This window comes from Spea bombifrons, chromosome 2 (genome assembly GCF_027358695.1).
Source record: "Spea bombifrons isolate aSpeBom1 chromosome 2, aSpeBom1.2.pri, whole genome shotgun sequence".
Lineage (NCBI taxonomy): Eukaryota > Metazoa > Chordata > Amphibia > Anura > Pelobatidae > Spea > Spea bombifrons.
In genome coordinates, this window is record NC_071088.1 from 4,358,305 (window position 1) to 4,366,881 (window position 8,577).

The 8,577-nt window shown below is 40.0% G+C and overlaps 1 pseudogene; it reads left to right on the forward strand.

Annotated features, from left to right (window-relative positions):
• Positions 1-2,120: 2,120 nt before the first annotated feature.
• Positions 2,121-2,239, forward strand: LOC128480733 (uncharacterized; annotated as a pseudogene).
• The last annotated feature ends 6,338 nt before the right edge of the window (positions 2,240-8,577 follow it).

Consider the following 8,577-nt stretch of genomic DNA (forward strand, 5'->3'; position numbering starts at 1 on the left):
CTTTTTTACAATTAAGATTCCTCGGAAACTTTCGTATACAAAACTCTTTTTTCTTTGTAAATTACTTTTTTTTTTAATACAATTTTAGTAATTTTTCCCCCCAGTGTCTACTTTTTTTTACATGCTTAAATAGCATCGTCTTAATTTGGAAATTAAAAAATGTATACTTTTTGGGAAAAAAAAATAAATATTATTTTTAAACTACCAAGAAAGGTAAATCCGGTATCTTTAACTTCAGTTCCATCCTAGGGCGCGGTTTGCGTTTTATTCATTTTTTTCTGAAGAATTCTCATGGGATATTTCCATTTTTCCTAAAAATTCATGAGTTGTGTTAAAAATTCGCCCGACCATTAAACCGGTTTCTGATTTAGAGGAAATTTAGAGGCTCCGGCATTTCAGACAATTACCGTCATTTTTATTAATTTATTAAGACGATATTTTCCCTCGGAAAACAAAAATATATATTTTGGAATAACGGCTAAAGGCATGTAAATGAATGATGAGAGAGGCTTATGGTCTGGCTCTAGTTCCTGTAATATGTCATTTTTAAGATAATAATTGTTTCCCAAAGGGAAGTTAGCAAAAAAATTTTTTTAAAAAAAAGATATACCTTTAGAAAAAAAGAAAAAATAGGAAAAAATAGGCTTTAATTTAAAAACAAAAAAAAAATACTTTTTGGTAAAAATGAAGAATATTTTAACCCAATCTCCATTATACCGCAAAAAAGTAAAAAAAAAAAAAAAAAAATATTTAAAAATTTGTATAATATATTTATATTTATATTTTTTTTTTTAAATTTTACTTTTTAAAAAAATTTGAATTAATTGAATACAATATTAAAAAAAGGGATTTCACAAAGTACAGAAGGGACATTTATGTCAAAGAGAGACGTTAGAACCAGAAGCCATGACTTAAAACTAGAGGGTCGGAGGCTTGGATGGAATGGAAGCAAGTTTTACTTTACTGAGAGGGTGGTGGAGAAATGGAACAGCCTCCCAGCAGAAGTGGTAGAGGCTAATACAGCAGGAAAACAATTCTCAGCGGCCAGATTGTTTTAAGTGTCAGCTCACCTTACGGCTGATAAAGCATCGTTTCCGTAGCAAAGAAAATAAGTAAATTATACATCCAGGGAACAAAGTAGGGTAAAAAAATATTATCTATATTTATAATAATATTTCATTGTCAGATCTCTGAGGGGGGGCTGGGAGCTGCAGCTTCTCCCTAAGGCAAGTGCTTTTATTTTTTTTTTTAACCTTTTTAAAAGGACTATCCCATGCCTGTTTAATACCCTCGCTGTATTACCCTCTACCACCTCTGCTGAGAGGCTGTGCCACTTATCCACCACCCTCTCAGCAAAGTAACTTTAATCCGATTCTAACCAATCAAAGCTCCTAGATTTAGTGTTTACGGTCGCAGAAATGTGCAGCATATGTGAAGTAATTGCGGAAGAGAGCTCTATGTGTACGGTATTAGTGTTGTACCAACAGACGCATCTGCTGCACTCTTATGGAGTTTGTAACCGAAAAACCGGCAGCGAACATCTTAAAATCCTACGAGAAATTAAATTAGAACGGCTTTGGCAACAATCTCATTATTTTATTCCACCTCCAATAATTACCAGCCCCCCCCCCCAGGAGGTAATAATTGCCACTGTGCTTACCTGAATTTGACGCTCTAATTGCAAGGAAGGACTCATCTGTCTCCCTTTTAACAGTTTGATTACACCCTTTCACTTTAGGAACCATCTGATGCCCGTGAGGACGGCATTGATCGCTCCGATTATACCAAGTGTGGTTATTTAGTAATTGTATTAAAATAACTTAAAAAAAAAATTCATATTTCCAGAAAACGTTTAACAATTTGTACATTTATTAAGATTTCTCGTGTTTGATGAACCCTCACAAACCATAATTTTTGGCAATTATGCTTAGAATTTTATTTATTTATTAACTTTTTTTTTTTTTTTTGAATTTCGTGTTATTGAACAGATATCTAGACCTAACCGAGGGGGTGATCGAGTTAATATTCTAAAACAACGTGAAGCATGGTGGATTTATGAATTGGATACATTATTTCCAAATGGACTTAATAGGGAACTGGATTTAATGCCGTTCTTGTGAGCCTATGGCCATACTATCCTGAATACACCCGATCTCGACAGATCTTGGGAGCTAAGCAAGGCTGGCCCTGGTTAGTATGTGGATGGGAGACTACTTGGAAATACCAAGTGTCATAGGCTGTTAACTTGTGTGAAAGCCTTGCCCTAATATGAGACATTTAGGATGATTGGGAATCAAATTATTTTGGTAATATATACTTTTATATAAAGATATTCCTATTTATTAACTTAACCATTATCCTTTATCTCTTTTAGATTCTCCTTATTTTAGCTCGGCTGATGGTTATTCCGGGACGTAGCTGGCCCTGTAGGTTTATTTAATGCCTCTTTGTAAATTTTGAGATTATATAATATTTGTGCCACTGCGTTGACAGACCGATCTTTAATATTGTATATTATCATACCACAGTTTTGTTACAGTAATATCTTTAGATCATATAGTGTCTGTATTTGTAGTACAGTGTTGATTTTAAATTTGTGTACACTTTTTTATATAATAGATACATATATATATATATTTGTAATATATTTATCACTTCACCTTCATATTTATTCATATTTTTTATATAATGTTGTTTATTGATATATACACATTGACTGGCTATCTTTGCACTGTCACTTTATATATAGACTGGTCAGTTTGCACTGTCACTTTAAATTGTTATGTAGGATCGGGTGTGTCCGACCCCTTAATCACTTGCTGTTGCATAAAAACTTGAATGTGTGCACTAATATTTCTAAGGCTTGAGAAAGACCTGTGCGTCGAAACGTTGCCTGCGTGAAATAAACTCACCTTATTATTTGAAGTGCTGAGCCTCTGCTTCTTTATTTTGGATTTATTGAGGGACTTGGTGGTACCCTGGCTCGTGCACCATTTCACTGCTGAGTGCTGCATTCCAACCTCTCTTTTTGTGTATTACAGACAAGCAGTCGGCAGGAAGCCAAACATATGATCTGCTGCCTTCAGAACTTCTCAGCAACTTAACGACGGGGGAGAGATAACTTTATGGGGAGGACAGAATACAGATTCTGAGAACAGGAAGTTAACGTGGCCGATTTTAAGTCGGTTTCTATGAGACTTCGTGTCAGTCTCTTAGACGGAGAGAGACTTTCTTCTTCTGATGCATTAATAGCCCAAGGAAGGCGTTAATGTCGCGCGTTTTGGATACGCCGGACGCTGAGGAATCATCACTTTATATACAGTAGGATTAGCATAAAAGGAGAATGGGCTGTGACAGACGGGGGGGGAGAGACGGGGGGGGAGAGGATGTTGTTATTATTAGTAAATTATAGCTGGCGTTGCTAGCGTGACAAGCCTGAGGTCACGGAAGAGACGCCCGGCACGGAGGCCTTACGCAAAATAATACTAAATATTTCATTATTTCAGGCTCTGGGAACTCCGGCCAAGGAATCCAAGGTCAAGAGCGAGGAGCTTCCAGCTCTTCATCGGCGAGAGACAATAAACTGAATAAATACATTGTAGAAAAGTCGGTTGCCGTGGCGCTAACTTTTTAAAGAAGTTTAGCAGAGGTGCGGAAAGGCTTCTCGTTCTCCGCAAATCTGTCTGCGATAATTTGGAATGCTGGAGTACCGCTGCAAAAAGGGGCGGAGCCACGGCGCACATCATGGGCACGGCCTTTCATCATTTCCTCCACTCAGAGGAGAAGGTGTGTGCACAGGCTCCGCCCCTTTGCGGAAGAACCTGGATAACTGAGCTGATACTGAAGAGAAGAAAGAAGACAGAACAAGAGGCAAGAGAAGAAGCAGAGCTGGGACAGGGATGTGGAAGCAGTCGGTGGAGAAGTGTGAGAGATACTGAAAGAGAGTGTGAGAGAGAGTGAGAGAGCATGAGTGAGTGTGACAGAGAGTGTGAGAGAGCATGAGTGAGTGTGAGAGAGAGTGAGTGAGTGTGAGAGAGAGAGTGAGAGAGCATGAGTGAGTATGAGAGAGAGTGTAAGAGAGAGTGAGAGAGAGAATGTGAGAGCAAGGAAAGCAAAAAAACAATACTTTTTCCTGTATTCTTTTGTTAAGATATAAAGTTGGGGGGTGTCTTATAATCAAGCAAATCCGTGTATATATATATATATATATATATATATATATATAACACATTGGGGAGGAATAATCATGCAGATCCCGGGAACGGGAAGTTTGCGTCACTGCTTCTATGGTAAACATGTACGGTGGGTTTCTAATACATATATATATATATTGATAACCTAATGGGGAGGAATAATCCTGCAGATCTGAGAACAGGAAGATATGCTCCTATGGTATATCCGTACAATGGGTTGCTAATATTGATAACTTATTGGGGAGGAATAATCATGTATAATCTGCTCCCATTGTATACACATACATTGGGTTTCTTATCCATATGCATTAGTTTTTAGCACCATTATATAGGTTTATTTAACCCCTTAATGACAGCCCATTGTTCTTAAGGGGTTAATATATATAGAGATGTAAATACAGACCCACTTTAACTCTGAAATAAGGCAGGAAAAGTTATCAAAATTATTCCTCCCCAAAGGGTATATCTTTTTACCGCAGTCATATATTTTATATTTTATCTTTAATAACGCCATTTTTTTTCTCCAAAATAAATCATATTTTATGGGTCTAAACTTAGCTCCTGTAAGTTGGCTCCGGAATGATTAATACTTCGTGCCGGCGCGTAAAACCAGGTTCTTTGATTAATAGCCGTGACATCATGATTTTTAAACATTCCATTAATAGTTTGCTTTGACAAACGAGGCGCTAGAATGAAATTCCAGTGGCATTTACATTGCTGGATTGAAAACCTTAAATAGCGAGTTTCCCCCCCAAAAAGAAAAATGGATGATATTAGCGAGACTGGAGAGTTTTCTATATTTCTCTGTTAATAGCGGGGGCTGTGAGAACGTCGTTCATTCTGTATCAATAAAACACACATTATTCAAAGACATAATCGGAACATTCCGCAGAGATACTATAGTTGCCAAATGTCCCGATTTTCTCAGGGCAGTCCCAGGATTTGGGAGCTTGTCCCGGGTATTTTCGGTGACCCGGTAAATCTGCAGTTGCGCCACAAGGGCGGGTCTTAGTAACAGCCAGCCCCCGAGGAGCCTTAACTGGGAGGGGCTGCTGCCTGAGGAGCAGGGCTGGTTGGGGGGATCACGGATCTCTGTGTGCCGGCGATTGGTGGGAGAAAAGGGGTAGATGATAATGTGAAAGGTGAGAAGGGTAAATGAATTAGTGGGCACTGAATAAGGGTATACTTATGGGCATCCAGTGCGACCATCCTGCGCGGCTACTTACCCCAGAAATACCCTAAAAATATTCCCCCCTGGTGAGGGTAACAATTATCAGCCGTTGTTATAATTGAAGCCTCAGCTTCAGGTAACAAAGAAAAGGCTTTCAAAATAATTGACTCTTTAACCTTTAAGTGTTTTTGTCACTCTCCTTCCTCACCGAGAGCCTAAAATCTGACATAATCCTTTAAAATATAATATTATTTTCCTCAACAAGATCGACCGGCACACGAAATCCACGCGATCCGTCTCCTCGGGAAAAAGGATGAGATCTCAGCGCAGCTTCATTTACTCGCTTTCAACAGAAGAGATATTTACACGGACGGAGCTGTATACAGTAATACCCCCCCCGCTGTATACAGTAATATAACCCCCAGCGCTGTATACAGTAATACCCCCCCCGCTGTATACAGTAATATAACCCCCAGCGCTGTATACAGTAATATAACCCCCCAGTGCTGTATACAGTAATATAACCCCCAGCGCTGTATACAGTAATATAACCCCCAGCGCTGTATACAGTAATATAACCCCCAGCGCTGTATACAGTAATATAACCCCCCAGTGCTGTATACAGTAATATAACCCCCAGCGCTGTATACAGTAATATAACCCCCAGCGCTGTATACAGTAATATAACCCCCCAGTGCTGTATACAGTAATATAACCCCCCAGTGCTGTATACAGTAATATAACCCCAGCGCTGTATACAGTAATATAACCCCCCAGCGCTGTATACAGTAATATAACCCCCAGCGCTGTATACAGTAATAACCCCCCCAGTGCTGTATACAGTAATATAACCCCCCAGTGCTGTATACAGTAATATAACCCCAGCACTGTATACAGTAATATAACCCCCCAGTGCTGTATACAGTAATATAACCCCCCAGTGCTGTATACAGTAATATAACCCCAGCGCTGTATACAGTAATATAACCCCCCAGCGCTGTATACAGTAATATAACCCCAGCGCTGTATACAGTAATATAACCCCCAGCGCTGTATACAGTAATAACCCCCCCAGTGCTGTATACAGTAATATAACCCCCCAGTGCTGTATACAGTAATATAACCCCAGCACTGTATACAGTAATATAACCCCCAGTGCTGTATACAGTAATATAACCCCAGCGCTGTATACAGTAATATAACCCCAGCACTGTATACAGTTATATAACCCCCAGCGCTGTATACAGTAATATAACCCCCAGCACTGTATACAGTAATAACCCCCAGCGCTGTATACAGTAATATAACCCCAGTGCTGTATACAGTAATATAACCCCAGCGCTGTATACAGTAATATAACCCCCAGTGCTGTATACAGTAATATAACCCCCAGCGCTGTATACAGTAATATAATCCCCAGCGCTGTATACAGTAATATAACCCCCAGCGCTGTATACAGTAATATAACCCCCAGCGCTGTATACAGTAATATAACCCCCCAGTGCTGTATACAGTAATATAACCCCCCAGTGCTGTATACAGTAATATAACCCCAGCGCTGTATACAGTAATATAACCCCCCAGCGCTGTATACAGTAATATAACCCCCAGCGCTGTATACAGTAATAACCCCCCCAGTGCTGTATACAGTAATATAACCCCCCAGTGCTGTATACAGTAATATAACCCCAGCACTGTATACAGTAATATAACCCCCCAGTGCTGTATACAGTAATATAACCCCCCAGTGCTGTATACAGTAATATAACCCCAGCGCTGTATACAGTAATATAACCCCCCAGCGCTGTATACAGTAATATAACCCCAGCGCTGTATACAGTAATATAACCCCCAGCGCTGTATACAGTAATAACCCCCCCAGTGCTGTATACAGTAATATAACCCCCCAGTGCTGTATACAGTAATATAACCCCAGCACTGTATACAGTAATATAACCCCCAGTGCTGTATACAGTAATATAACCCCAGCGCTGTATACAGTAATATAACCCCAGCACTGTATACAGTTATATAACCCCCAGCGCTGTATACAGTAATATAACCCCCAGCACTGTATACAGTAATAACCCCCAGCGCTGTATACAGTAATATAACCCCCCAGCACTGTATACAGTAATATAACCCCCAGCGCTGTATACAGTAATATAACCCCCCAGCACTGTATACAGTAATAACCCCCAGCACTGTATACAGTAATATAACCCCCAGTGCTGTATACAGTAATATAACCCCAGCGCTGTATACAGTAATATAACCCCCAGTGCTGTATACAGTAATATAACCCCCAGCGCTGTATACAGTAATATAACCCCCAGCACTGTATACAGTAATATAACCCCCAGCGCTGTATACAGTAATATAACCCCCCAGCACTGTATACAGTAATATAACCCCCAGCGCTGTATACAGTAATATAACCCCCAGCGCTGTATACAGTAATATAATCCCCAGCGCTGTATACAGTAATATAACCCCAGCGCTGTATGCTGTAATAACAAAAACCTGGTTCTGTCTAGTTTTGTTCCAATAAACTCCCTTTATCTGCAGACCTGGAGCCGCCGTTGCTGTCAGTCATGTGATATTTTTTGTGACTTTCTCGGCTTAAACACCACACTGAGCTGATGCTTTATGGCAACGCTAATGAAGTCACATCCTCCATGGACTTTCATTAGTCAGAAAGTCTGACTGGATGATTAAGACTGAGCCATTCTATTGTTCCCCACAGGCAGTATGATAAGGAGTTGGGGTGTTTGTCGAGTAGATTGGGGCTCAGATAAAAACGGCTGATATGCAGCTGCCTGAAAACATTATATTATGGGGCAAAAATACAACTGGTTTAAGAAAGAAAACAGAGGAATATTTATGAAAATGCAAGTGAGGTGCGAAGTAGAAGTCGGCATCTGCGGGGTTAATTCTGTTTAGTAATGGTGTGTGTGCCCACACAATGGCGTATGGGTGAAAGCACTTAGCAGTGTAACACACATCAGTCAGCCGCAGGGATGTGGAGCGGTGTATAGGTGCACCCCAGGATCTGCAGTGCGCAGGTGTGAAAAGCTGAGAAACGCGGCGGTGCGCTAATCCAAGTTACTATCCGAAAAAGATTTACCAAAGCTTAATTACGTTTAATTAGGACAGCGCAGCTGTCTTACCGTTTGAAGAAAGGAACACAAGAAAATGAACCTACTTAATCAA